Consider the following 13,194-nt stretch of genomic DNA (forward strand, 5'->3'; position numbering starts at 1 on the left):
GGACTCCGTAGACTTAAGCTAATGTCACCTCAGAGCAGCATAATTTGCAAATTGATTTACTTTTTCGTGACTTTCTATTCTCAAGGCTAATTATTTGCCCAGGTTACTATATCGAAACAGCCTGGCTCTTGGTAGCAAAACCAATACTTTAGATCGTATACAGCTTTCACTGACTAAGGTGAGAGAGGACCAAGATAACATTCTTTGCTTAAATCACTCCCAACCAGCAAATAGTTATTGAACACCTGCTATGTGCTAGATGTCCTGAAGTGTTAACCATTAGTTAATATTGGGGATAAAGGTTAGTTTTGAGAATAAAAGTGTAAACAGGGAAACAATGATTCTGCTTGACATGAAACAAACAGTCTAATAGATGGGTTTATGTTTATTCACCTTGGACCCTGAGGAAAGGGTATAATTTCTGAGAGGAATGACTGGAAAAGTGTCTAATCTTGCATGACTGCTGGCCCCAAGTATGACTAACATAAAAATTCTATGGTTTTCCCATGTGGAGGGGGTAAGGAGGGTAATATCTTCCCCTAGACTGCCCCATGACCCCCTTATCATGAATGGGTAGAAGAACATTGAGGCCTTCTAAGGTTCAAATGGCAACCTACTTCCACTTTTATTTTGGAAGGGGAAATTTTTAGCTTTTCTCTGTGTGGTTTAGATAACTTTTTAATATTACTTACTGAGATATTTATAATGTAATGGAGCACCTGGCATGCTTGCTAGGGGATACTTTATAAATACATTGTTATCACAATTCACATCATTGATACTTAAAAATATATTGTGTTACACTCTGGTTTCTGTATATGATAATTTACAATTAAAGTGATTCATGGTTTCCTCGGGGGTTGCTTTTAGGGCTAATGTACCCTGAAAATATCTGTTTTTACAGAGAAAACTGAAGGCACAGGCGGCCTGTGCCTGTTCAAATGAACCCTGTCACTGTTCAAAGGCAGAGCTGTAATTCATTTTATGGCATAGCTCATTTCCCAAGAAGGGCCCGGCCTGGCGTGTGGCAAGAAATAAAGAAAAGACAAAACCATTACACATTAGTTGCAATATTCTCTTAATGGAGACAATCTATAGTCCATGATGTATGGATAAACTGTATTGCATATTACTAAAAGGGTATTTTGTATAATCAAGGCAAATATATACAAATACTAAGGTATGATTTAACATTATCAAAACTAATATTAATGCTCTATGCATTAATGTAATCATAATATATACTAGAAGAGTGATTTAACCTATGATAAATTTTATTAAAAATAGTAAGTCCTGGGTCCCACTGGGTGGCTCAGTAAGCTAAGCATCTGCCTTCAGCTCAGGTCACAATCCCAGGGTCCTGGGATGGAGCCCCACATCAGGCTCCCTGCTCAGCGGGGAGTCTGCTTCTCCCTCTCCCTCTGCCCCTCCCCCTGCTGGTGCTCTCTCTCCCGCACTCTCTCACAAATAAAGAAAGAAAGAAAGAAAATCTTCTAAAAAATATTTAAAAAAATAGTAAGTCCCTTTGTGCATTCATTCACTCATTCATGAACCCTACCTTAATTCTATATCATTACCCATTAAGGAAATGCAATCAAAACCACAATGAGATACCACTTCATACCTACTAGGAATTGCTATAATTAAAAAAAAATAATAATAACAAGTGTTAACAAGAATGTGGGGAAATTGGAACTCTTGTACTTTGCTGGTGGGAATATAATGGTGTGGCTCCTGTAAAAACTGGTTGGCAATTCCTCAAAAAGTTAAACATACAACCACTATATGGTTCAACAATTCCACTCCTAGGTAAATGCCCAAAAGAATAAAAAAACAGGACTCAGTTACTTACATATCAATGTTTGTCACAGCAGTATTCACAATAGCCACAAGGTGGAAACAACCCAGGTGCCCATCAAATTAGAACAGGTGGAGAAAATGTGGCATGGAATATTATTCACCCATAAAAGAGAAATGAAGCTCTGACACATGCTACAACACAGATGAGCCTTAAAAACATTATGCTAGGGGCACCTGGGTGGATCAGTTGGTTAAGCATCTTGCTTTTGGCTCAGGTCATGATCTTGCGGTCCTGGGATCAAGCCCCACAACAGCCTCCCTATTCAGGGTTGAGTCTGCGTCTCTCTTTTCCCTCAGTCCCTCCCCCTGCTTGTTCTCTCTCTCAAATAAATAAAACCTTTAAAAAGAACAAAAAAACCCATTATGTTAAGTGAAATGAGCCAGACACAAAAGGACAAATACTGTATAACTCCACCTATATGAAATAGCTAGAAAAAGCAAAAACAGAGAGACAGAAAGCAACTTGGGGAAGTTGATTCCTGTTTTTTCAGAGCATTAACCATAAATAGGTGCTGAATTTTGTCAAGTATCTTTTCTGCATTAATAAATGTGATTGTGTGCTTCTTCTTTAGCCTGCTAATACTGGATTACATTGATTTTTCAAGTATTAAGATGGCCTTGCCTCTCTGAAATAAACTCCACCTGGTCATGGTATATGGTACATGATTGGTGTAGGATGAAAAAAAAAAATATATATATATATATATATAATATAGTTGAATTTTATCTAACATTGTTTAAAATTTTTCATCTTTATAAATGAGGAATATTAGTCTGCAACTTTGTCATTATTTGTACTGCTTTATTTGGTTTTCGTATCAGGGTAATACTACTGTTATAAAATGAATTGGAAGTGTTCCCTCCTCTTCTGTTTACTAAAGTTCTTTAAATGTTTGGTAGCATTCTCTAGTGAAATCACCTGAGCCACTGGATTTCTTTTGTAGTTTTAAAATTACACATTCGATTTCCTTAATAATTATAGGGCTACTAAAATGATCTATTTTATATTAAATTAGTTGAGGTAGTTTGCGCTTTTTAAGAATCTGTCTTTCACGTAAGTTGTCAAATGTATGTGTGTAGAGTTGTTTTCAGCATTCCATTATTATAGTTTTGTTACCTGCAGGGTCTCTAGTGACAGCTCATGTTTCATTTCTGATATTGGTAATTCGTGTCTTCCTTCTTTGTCAGTCTTGCTAGATAGAGGTGGTCACTTTTTTTTTTTTTTTTTAAGCAGGCTCCACACTGGGCTTGAACTCACGACCCTGAGACCAAAACCTGAGCTGAGATCAAGAGTCAGATACTTAACTGACTGAGCCATCCAGGTGCCCCAAGGTTGTCACTTTAATTGATCTTTCCAATGAACCAGCTTCTTTGTTTCATTGATCTTCTCTATTGTTTTTCTGTTCTCAATTTTATTAATTTCTGCTCTTTAATATTTCCTCCTTCTGTTGCTTTGGATTTGTTTTTCTTTTTTGAGCTTTTTGAGATGGTAACTTGGATTATTGATTTGTGACTTTCCCTCTTATTCTAGGGTGTGCATTTTAATGCTATAAATTTCCTTCTCAGCACTGTGTTAGCTGGTCCCCCAAATTTTCATATGTTGCATTTTCATTTTCATTCATTTCAATGTATTTTTCTTCCCTTGAGACTTACTCTTTGACTACGGATTACTTGGAAGTGTGTTAGTTTCCAAGCAGGTAGAGATTTTCCTGTTACCTCTCTGTTATAAATTTCCAGTTTGATTCCATTGTCGTTGGGAGAACATACTCAGTATGATTTCATTCTTTAAAAGCTGCTGAGATTTGGGATGCCTGGCTGGCTGAGTTGGAAGAGCATGTGACTCTGGATCTCAAGGCCATGAGTTCGAGTAATATAGAGATTACTGAAGTAAATGAAAAAAAAAAACTTAAAAAAATTTTGCTGAATTTTTGTTCTATGGTCCAGGATATGATCTATTTTAGTGTATGCTCCATGGGTACTTCGGTAAGAATGTGTATTCTGTATTGTTAGGTGAAATATTCTATAAATGTTGATTATATCCTGTTGGTTGATGCCACCGTTGAGTTTTTCTATATCCTTGCTGATTTTGTCTAGTTTGTTCTATAAATTGTCAAGAGAGAGGTATTGAAATCTCCAACTATAATTGTAGATTTACCTATTTTCCCTTCCAGTTCTATCAGTTTTTGCTTCACATATTTATGTTCCTTGGTTGTTCTGTTTATATTATAATTGTCTTTAATACATTTCTTCTATACACATTTAGAACCGTATCAGACAGTATTATAAATTTCTGATGCAATCACCAAATGTAACTTAAGAAACTGAAGAAGGAAAATCTATTGCACTTACCTATATTTTTCCTTACTATGTTCCTTCTTTCCTCCTGACGTTCCAAGATTCCTTTTTTTAAAAAAATCCTTTCCTTTCTGTTTAGAGAACTTCCAACTTCTGTTGGACATTTTCTAGGCTAGGTCTGCTGGTGAGATTCCCTTAGTTCTCCTTCAGCTGAGAATGTCTTGATTTCCCAAAGGATGTTCTACTGGATATAGGATTCTGGGTTGACAGTTTTTTTCTTTCAGCACTTAAAAAATGTTCTTTCCTGTTGGCCTCTCTGTTTTCTGGTAAGAAACCCACTATTTTAAAAAAGATTTTATTAATTTATTTGAGAGAGAGAGTAGAGCAAGAGAGAGAGAGAGAGAGTACGAGCAGGGGTGAGGGGTTGAGGGAGAGGGAGAAGCAGACTTCTCGCTGAGCAGGGAGCCCAATGCAGGGCCTGATTCCAGGACCCTGAGATCATGACCTGAGCTGAAGGCAGATGCTTAAGCATCTGAGCCACTCAGGAGCCCCAGAAACCCACTATTGTTTAAATTGGGGTTTTTTTTCCCCTTGTAGGTAAGGTGCTGTTTTTCTCTGGTTGTTTTCAAGATTTTTTTGTCTTCAGTTTTTAGAAGTTTGACTATAATGTGTTTTGATGTGAGTCTCCTCAGATCAGATTTATCCTATTGGAAGTTCATTCAGCTTTTTAAATATGTAGGTTTATATTTTTTTGCCAAATTTGGGAAGTGGTTATCTTAGGGGACTTTTTCAGCCCTTCCCTCTCTCTCCTCTCCTGGGACTCCAATGATATGAACGTTAGAAGTTTTGTTACAGTCCCACAGGTCTCTGAGGCTCTTCTGTTTTTTCACTCTATTTTCTCTCTGTTGTTCAGATTGGGCAATTTCAATTGTTCTATCTTCCAGTCCACTTTTTCCTCCATCTCTGTCATTCTGCTGTGGAGCCCATCCACTGAGTTTTTTTTTTTTATTATATTTTCAGTTCTAAAATTTCCATTTTTAAAAATATCTTCTATATATTTGCTGAGACTTCTTATTTCCTTGCTGAGACTCTTATTTTTTCAGTTGTTTCAAGTGTGTTCACAATTCCTCATTGAAGCAATGTTATGATGGCTGCTCTAAAATCTTTGTCAGACAATTCTAACACCTTGGTCATAGTGGTGTTGGCACTTATTGTTTTTTCTCAGTCTGAGATCTTGGTATGATGAGTGAATTTTGGTTGAGATCTGAAGATTTTGGATATTATAAGACTTTGGATCTTATTTAACTTTCTGTGTTAGCTGGTCTCCTCTAACACCTTTCCAACAGGAAAAGTGGAGCACCACCTAATTACTACCAGGTAGGAGCAGAAGCCTAGGTTCCTTACTCAGCCTTTGTTGACACTCTAAGGGAAGGCTCCTTGTTACTGCTGGGTGGGGGTGGGAGTACTGGCTCCCCACTAGGCCTCCAGTTGGAAGGGGTAGTTATATCTCATTACTGCTCCCCACATGGTTTTCACTAACACCACACCACAAAGGGTGAAGACTGTTGGGGACACGAGGGGCCATGGTGGAAGAAGGGGTAGGCCTCTACTTACATTGAAAACACTGACTCTCCACTAAGCCTCTTCTGATACTATCCCAGCAGAGAGGGGAAGGGGTACCTCTAACTGTCCATGGAGGTGAAAGTCTAGGCTCTCATGTGTTCTCCACTGACACCAAGTGTTTGGGTAGGGCTCATTACCACCTGGTAGGGATGACAGTCCCTATTCCCTGCTCCACCTAGTGAGAGAGAATACCATTAAGAGTCCAGCAAGGGTGGAGGGACACCTGGATGGCTCAGTCAGTTAAGCAGCTGGCTCTTGATTCTGGCTCAGGTCATGATCTCAGGGTCCTGGGATCAAGCCCTGCATCAGGCTCCACACTCAGCAGGGAGTCTGCTTGAGGATTCTCTCTCTCCCTCTCCCAATGCTTGTGTGTGCTCTCTCTCTCTAAAATAAACAAATAAATCTTAAAAAAAAAAAAAAAAGAGTCCCACAAGGATGTAAATCTAAGCTACCCACCCAGCCTTTGCCCATACTGCTGGGGTAGTGTCAGGTGAATGTGGGGCCACAACTTTATTTTTGTTGTTTGGCTGGAGTACAGTGGTTATTTTCTCAAAGTTTTCTGTCTTGCTAGGTTGTCCCTTTCCTAATTCTTTGGGTGAAAAGAGAGTATTCATTAGAGGGTTTTTTCTGTTTGTTTGTTGTTTTTCTTGTTGTTGTTTTGTTTTGTTTTGTTTTGGCATTTCTGACTTCTTAAGCTCCAAGTCTGGGATATATGAGTCAAAGAGAAAACCCAGGGAACTCACTACCATGTCACTCCTTGGTCTCTAGTGCAGCCAGTCTGCTTTCTTCTCTCCATCCATTAAAGTTTTCTTATTCTTGTATAATATGGAACATCCAGGGTTTTTAGTTGTAGAGAGTGGAACTGGAAAAAGTATGTCTATCCGATTTTCCCCAAAACAGGAGTGTATTGTATTAATTTTTATAATCACCTTCCGGTTAGGGCAAATGATGCTAACTGATAAACTCCTCCAGTGATTCTGTGATGTCTCTTTCTCCTCCCACATTAAGATAACTATTGCTATAATTATAAGGGAATGCATTAAATTATTCTAAGAGCTCTATAAAGCAATTCAAGGATAGGTCAAAAGACCAAGTTACAGACCTGTTTAGAGCTTTTTATATAATGAATTAGACTTATCAATAGCCCAGTCCTTCTGACTCTAATTCTAATGGTGTGGGGCGCCTGGGTAGCTCAGTCGTTAAGCGTCTGCCTTCCGCTCAGGGCGTGATCCCGGCGTTCTGGGATCGAGCCCCACATCAGGCTCCTCTGCTGAAAGCCTGCTTCTTCCTCTCCCACTCCCCCTGCTTGTGTTCCCTCTCTCGCTGGCTGTCTCTATCTCTGTCGAATAAATAAAAATAAAATCTTAAAAAAAAAAAAGATACAAGATGTCTCATGAAACTCAAATGTTGGTATGCAGACAGACCCCAAGAAGGGCCTGGAACTGTGCAATGGAGCCTAGGAAATAATCTCTGTTTGTCTCTGCTCCTTTCTGTACATCTGTTTTTTCTTTCTTCCTGAAGACTCACTTCTGTCTGCCACACAGTACTCAAAGCAGAGTATGGCTGTGACGTAGTCACTAGTTAGTAGGATATAGATCCATTGGGAAAAGACAGACTCACATAGTCTTCCTTCAGATCTGATCTTAAATTCTCAGGACTGAGAATCTGATTAGCCAATTAGAATAACGAGTGCACCTGTGGTCCAACTGGTAAGACCAGAGATGTATGTGTGGAGGAGTCACATGGATGCCAGGAACCTGCTCCGGTGCTCCGATGGATGGCGGGGGAGGTAGCTGTTTTCAAAGACACCCTAAAAGTGTCAAATACGTTGGGCGACTTGTTCTACTGCTAAAAAAATTTTTTTAACGATTTTATTTATTTATTTTACAGAGAGAGAGAGAGCGCACACAGGCAGATGGAGTGGCAGGCAGAGGGAGAGGGAGAAGCAGGCTCCCCACTGAGTAGAGAGCCTGATGTGGGGCTCCATCCCAGGACCCTGGGATCATGACCTGAGCCGAAGGCAGGTGCTCAACTGAGCCACCCAGGTGCCCTTAATTCTTTGACATACTGTTCAGGATGTGTCCATATCAAAATTGTTATAAAGTCCCAGGTTAACCTTTTTATATAACCAAGGCTGCTACTGGGTAAGCACATTGAATTCATGACTTACCATGTCAAAAAGATATAATAAGAAGCAGAAAGACCCATGTTTACATTTAAAAATGAAGTCCAACATCAGAAACTACTTTGAAGACTTTCCAGCAATAATCTAGTTAGTTTGGGAAGTCAGCACACAGATAGCTGATCTTCCTTCCACAGTGATGAGAGCACAGGAACTGTTGTCTTAGTTCACCAGAGAGGGTCATGGCACCATAGACTCCAGTTTATGAAACTGTAATATTACCCCTGAAGCCAGATTTTGGCTCGGCAGATTTATGTTATCTATTACTATGGACACAGAACCTAGTACGTGTCTTTCTAAGCCTATTGGAACATAAATCTTTCTTACTTGAAATGGAAACAAACCATAAATTTTGCCCAATTAAGCCATTGTTAAATTGGTTATAGTGTAACATTTACTTAGGATTTTACAACTATTTCCGCACTTATAAATCTTGGACACTGTGCTCAGAACTGTATGTTGGAGTGGGACCTACTCCAGACAATCGTATACTGATAGTCCAAAGGTATTCAACAGCAAAAACTGCTCCCTTGTTTGTTCTTGGTACACATGCTACGTGTGCATAAAACAAAATAAAAAAAGTTTGTGGAGGAGGAGATCTCACATAAATCTGCCTGGTCATGCTTTTCTAAGGACTCTTTCCTTTCCAACCCCAAGCTAGGTTTTTTTTTTTTTAAAGATTTTATTTATTTATTCGACAGAGATAGAGACAGCCAGCGAGAGAGGGAACACAAGCAGGGGGAGTGGGAGAGGGAGAAGCAGGCTCACAGCAGAAGAGCCTGATGGGGGCTCGATCCCAGAACGCCGGGATCATGCCCTGAGCCGAAGGCAGACGCTTAACCGTTGTGCCACCCAGGCGCCCCCCAAGCTAGGTTTTGAATTAGGTTAGGGTGTATCAGTTTACAAGATTGCCACACTCTATTTTTCAATACAATTATCTCCTTTTCTCCTTCATTTCTTCCTTTTTTTCTTCCTTCCCATCTTCTTTCCCACTTCTTCTTTCCCACTCATTTTTTAATTTATTCATTTATTCTCTTTGAAATAGCATTGTGTGGCATTTAAAATCATTTCATTTATTTGGTTTCTAATCCATAAACAGTTTTAAATTTATTGGCTTACCATCTTTTCTTGAGATTTGGAAGATTAATTCTTTTCTCTGGGTTCTGTAACATAGGGAGTTCTTCTACCTTGCTTTTATCACCCATTTGGCTGTTAGAAGGATCTCCTTGAGAAGCTGAATCCCCTACCAGCAAGTCAGGAAGTAAGGCAGATCAAAAGCAGAATACAATGCTAGGGGCAAAAAAAAAAAAAAAAAAAAAAAGAGCTAATACTGCATAATGTTTTAAATGAGTAATCTATTTGTTTAGTACCATTGTGACTCATTAATCAGAGGTCAGTATTTTGCTTTCATGCCATTTCCTTTATAGATCTCTAACCATATGAGGAGACAAAAACAAGATAAAGCAAACAACGGAACCTGTAAACTAAGAAATTTAAAGCTGGAACCACTATAAAGACAGAACGAGGTTAATTTTAGCCCTCAGCTGTTTGGTGTCCCTGAACTATCTTCCTGAAGAGCACGCTATCTGCACCAACACACAGCTATGGAGTATGTCATTGTATAATGACGACACATCTGAGGTTGTCTTACTGCTTAATTACAAAGCTTGCAGGATTCAGTTAATTAAGCAGTCTGAATGATTTAGCTTCTCTGTTCTTTAAAAACTAAACCCTTTTTCAGAAAATCAATATTTCAGTCTTTGTCAGTTTAGACAGAAATACTAATCTTGTTTTAGCTTAAAAATACTTTTCTGATATCAAAAACCAAATTTCTGACATTATATGCTTCTTTTAACAGCAAATACTATGGTTATCTCCAAGACATGAAATGTTTTCCACTCCAAAAATTATAGTGATTCAAATGGTTGATATAAAAACGATACATTCATGTACTTCTGTGAGAAGGAACATAATTTTAGCAGGTTGGAAATGATTCTAGACTTCTACCTGTCTGACTCCATTTTGAATGACTGCCTAATGGGAAAATTGCTAACATAATCAGATCTTCAGTTTGCACAATGTTGGTTAAAGATTTTACTTTGCATTCTTTAAATTAAAATATGTACCATTCGGGGTCCTTATTTATAATCAAACTGACCATGGTTAACTTGAACTGAAGATAATTTCATCGGAAGTGTATTAGAAGACCCACAGAATTGTCAGGAGGGCTGTAGAGATGGGAGAAAAGGTACTGTTGGGCCTATGCCACAGAACAGTTTGCTGGTGCTTTTTCTATAACACTTGTTGCCATTGGCACTCCTGCCACTAGATATCTGCCACCATCCTGTTGGACTCAGTCACTCTGGGCACTTTTCCCAGCAATTCTGTATTTTGAATCTCTCAAAATTCAAAGCCTGTAGTTGGACATTGATTTATTAATTCGTTGAGCCCAGCTGACTTACCCAAATCCTAGCTACCAGGGAGATAGGAAAAGGAATAGGTCTATTTGCCCACCTTTATCTTTCTTTCTACCTATTTTGGGATTAAGTCAAATAGGAGAGATATTTGCATCTGGGCAGCCAAATGGCAAGTATTAACAGACAAGTTTTAATCCAGAGTTTGCGAGTTTGAGCATCTTATGGTTGCCAAGTAGTCCATCTTATTTTCTTTTCATTGAATGGCACTGACTAGTTGATAGTGGTTCTATTAATAAAAATTCAATAAATTTAGCTATAAGTATAGTATGTTTTTAAAATACCTTTTTACAAGAATCTCAGAAATTTTTACGCCTTTGTCTGACAGGTCTAATGTCTTGGTAAGTTATACCAGTGATTAAGGTATTATTGGACTCTACTATGCAAAAAATTGCATGTGGAGGTATGCATTTGAGAAAGAGGAATAATAAAATAAGTAGAGTTCAGAATTCATAGACTTTTTTATTTTAAAGATTTTATTTATTTGTCAGAGAGAAAGAGAACACAAATAGGGGGAGTGGCGGGCAGAGGGAGAAGGAGGCTTTCTGCTGAGCAAGAAGCCCAATGAGGGACTCAGTACCAGGACCCTGGGATCATGACCTGAGCTGAAGGCAGATGCTTCACCGACTGAGCCATCCTGGCATCCCCAAAATTCATAGACTTCTTAACGTAAAGGGAAGTTAGCAATTAATTCAATGGTTCTCATTTTTAGCTACACATTAGAATCACTCAGGGAGGCCTTAAAAAAAAGAGTGGTGGGTAGAACTTCTACCCTAAATATTTTGACTTACTTGATCTGGGGTGTGGCCCAAGCACTTATGTAATTTTAAAATGCCCCAGGTGATTTTAATGTGCAGCCCGGGCTAAAAGCCATTGATCTAGTCCAGCTTACTGAGTTCACACAACTATTTTGTACAATAGAGGAAAGAACACCAGACTTGAATCAAAAAAAAAATCTTAATTTGAACCTCTTTTGTACTATTTTATTGATCTTAAGAAAGTAGCTTATCCTCTCAGTGGCTCGGCTCTTTCAACTGTAAAGGAAAATACTATATATTGCCCTAGTCAACTAAGAGAGATTTCTCCATTGCAGGAATAGAAAAAAATGATGATCAATGAGGATGAATAACTTACCCAAACCTAATTACGAAGTGTTGGGAGTAATTTAAGGATATCATTTGGCTTTTTCTATTCACTTGTGCCACTAGACCATGTTGCCTCAGTGTTTATTTTTATGGTCCGAAGCCCTAACTATTAAACAATTTGCTAAAATATCAACTATAATTAGTTTTTAGTTTTATCATTCCCACTTTAAAAATGAGATGAAATCTTCATACTCAGGCAATAACTGAAGTAATTATTAAGGTTTAGATTGGGATATAACTTATTTTTTATAGTTAAACAGGAAGATCTAGAAAGTGGTTCCTTAGCTGACACAGAAAGAGGCGAGGGAGTGAACTATTATTTTGGTTCCTGGTGTCCCTTTAAGTATTTTAAAATATTTGCATCCATTAAAGTTACCAAGAATTGGGGTGCCTGGGTGGCTCAGTCATTAAGCGTCTGCCTTTGGCTCAGGTCATGATCTCAGGGTCTGGGATGAGCCCTGCTTCTCCCTCTGCCTGCCACTCACCCTGCTTGTGCTCTGTCAAATAAATAAATAAAATCTTAAAAAAAAAAGTTACCAAGAATACTTACAAATTAAAATTATTTGTTTTCATTGTCTTAATTGGATTTTTTAGTTTTATTTTTGAGAGCCTCAATCTTCACTGTATTATCATCAAAAAATGTTTGCTACTTTTACTACATACACCCTATTGTGCTAGGGACTAAGGATTCAAAAATGAAAAGGACATGAAACCTTTCTTAGAGAGCTTATAAGCTGATAGGTATAATATGAAGGGAGGGCTAATTCTCCTGCCGCAATGTTTTGGATGGAAAAACTTAGAAATTTTTCTAAAGATATACTTTATAATAGCTTCTTGTTTGCTCTTTATTTCTACTGCTACTACGTTTCCTGGGGCTCGAGGCTTTTTTAAACCAGATAGAGCTCAACGCTGGGTAAGTGGACTAAAAGCTCAAAATGAAGCCATAAGCAAGGGATGGTATCTTCCTTAAACAGGTATGTAGTCTGACCATCCCTGCTGTGTGGTCAGAATTGTCCTTAGCACTGCATGGGATAAAAAGAAACATATGGGGGCGCCTGGGTGGCACAGCGGTTAAGCGTCTGCCTTCGGCTCAGGGCGTGATCCCGGCGTTATGGGATCGAGCCCCACATCAGGCTCTTCCGCTATGAGCCTGCTTCTTCCTCTCCCACTCCCCCTGCTTGTGTTCCCTCTCTCGCTGGCTGTCTCTATCTGTCAAATAAATAAATAAAATCTTTAAAAAAAAAAAAGAAATATATGACACAGTCATACAGAATAAATGATTAAGAGCTTTAGGAATTCAGAAATGGGGGTAAACAGAATGGGGTGCTATTGTTAAAGACTTGTTCATTTCATTTGAAAAGCAAAAAGTTAAGCCATTTTTTAAGTGAATATTTTTCTTATCACGTGGTATTTTAGTCAGGAATATCACAAGATAATACATGCGGTTGTTCAACAGATTAGAAATTATGGTGTTTTCTAAAAGGGGAGTCTCATTTCTAAGTAAGCTGAAGAAACCTTTTCATTTATAGGCTTTAAATTAAAAAGCAGAGATTAATTTTTCTGTAGCTTTGCAGCTTTCATTTGTGTTTGAAACTTAAAACAGTGAAACAGGGTA

The sequence above is a fragment of the Ursus americanus genome, chromosome 35 (genome assembly GCF_024610735.1).
Source record: "Ursus americanus isolate L20-20 chromosome 35, mUrsAme1.1.p, whole genome shotgun sequence".
Lineage (NCBI taxonomy): Eukaryota > Metazoa > Chordata > Mammalia > Carnivora > Ursidae > Ursus > Ursus americanus.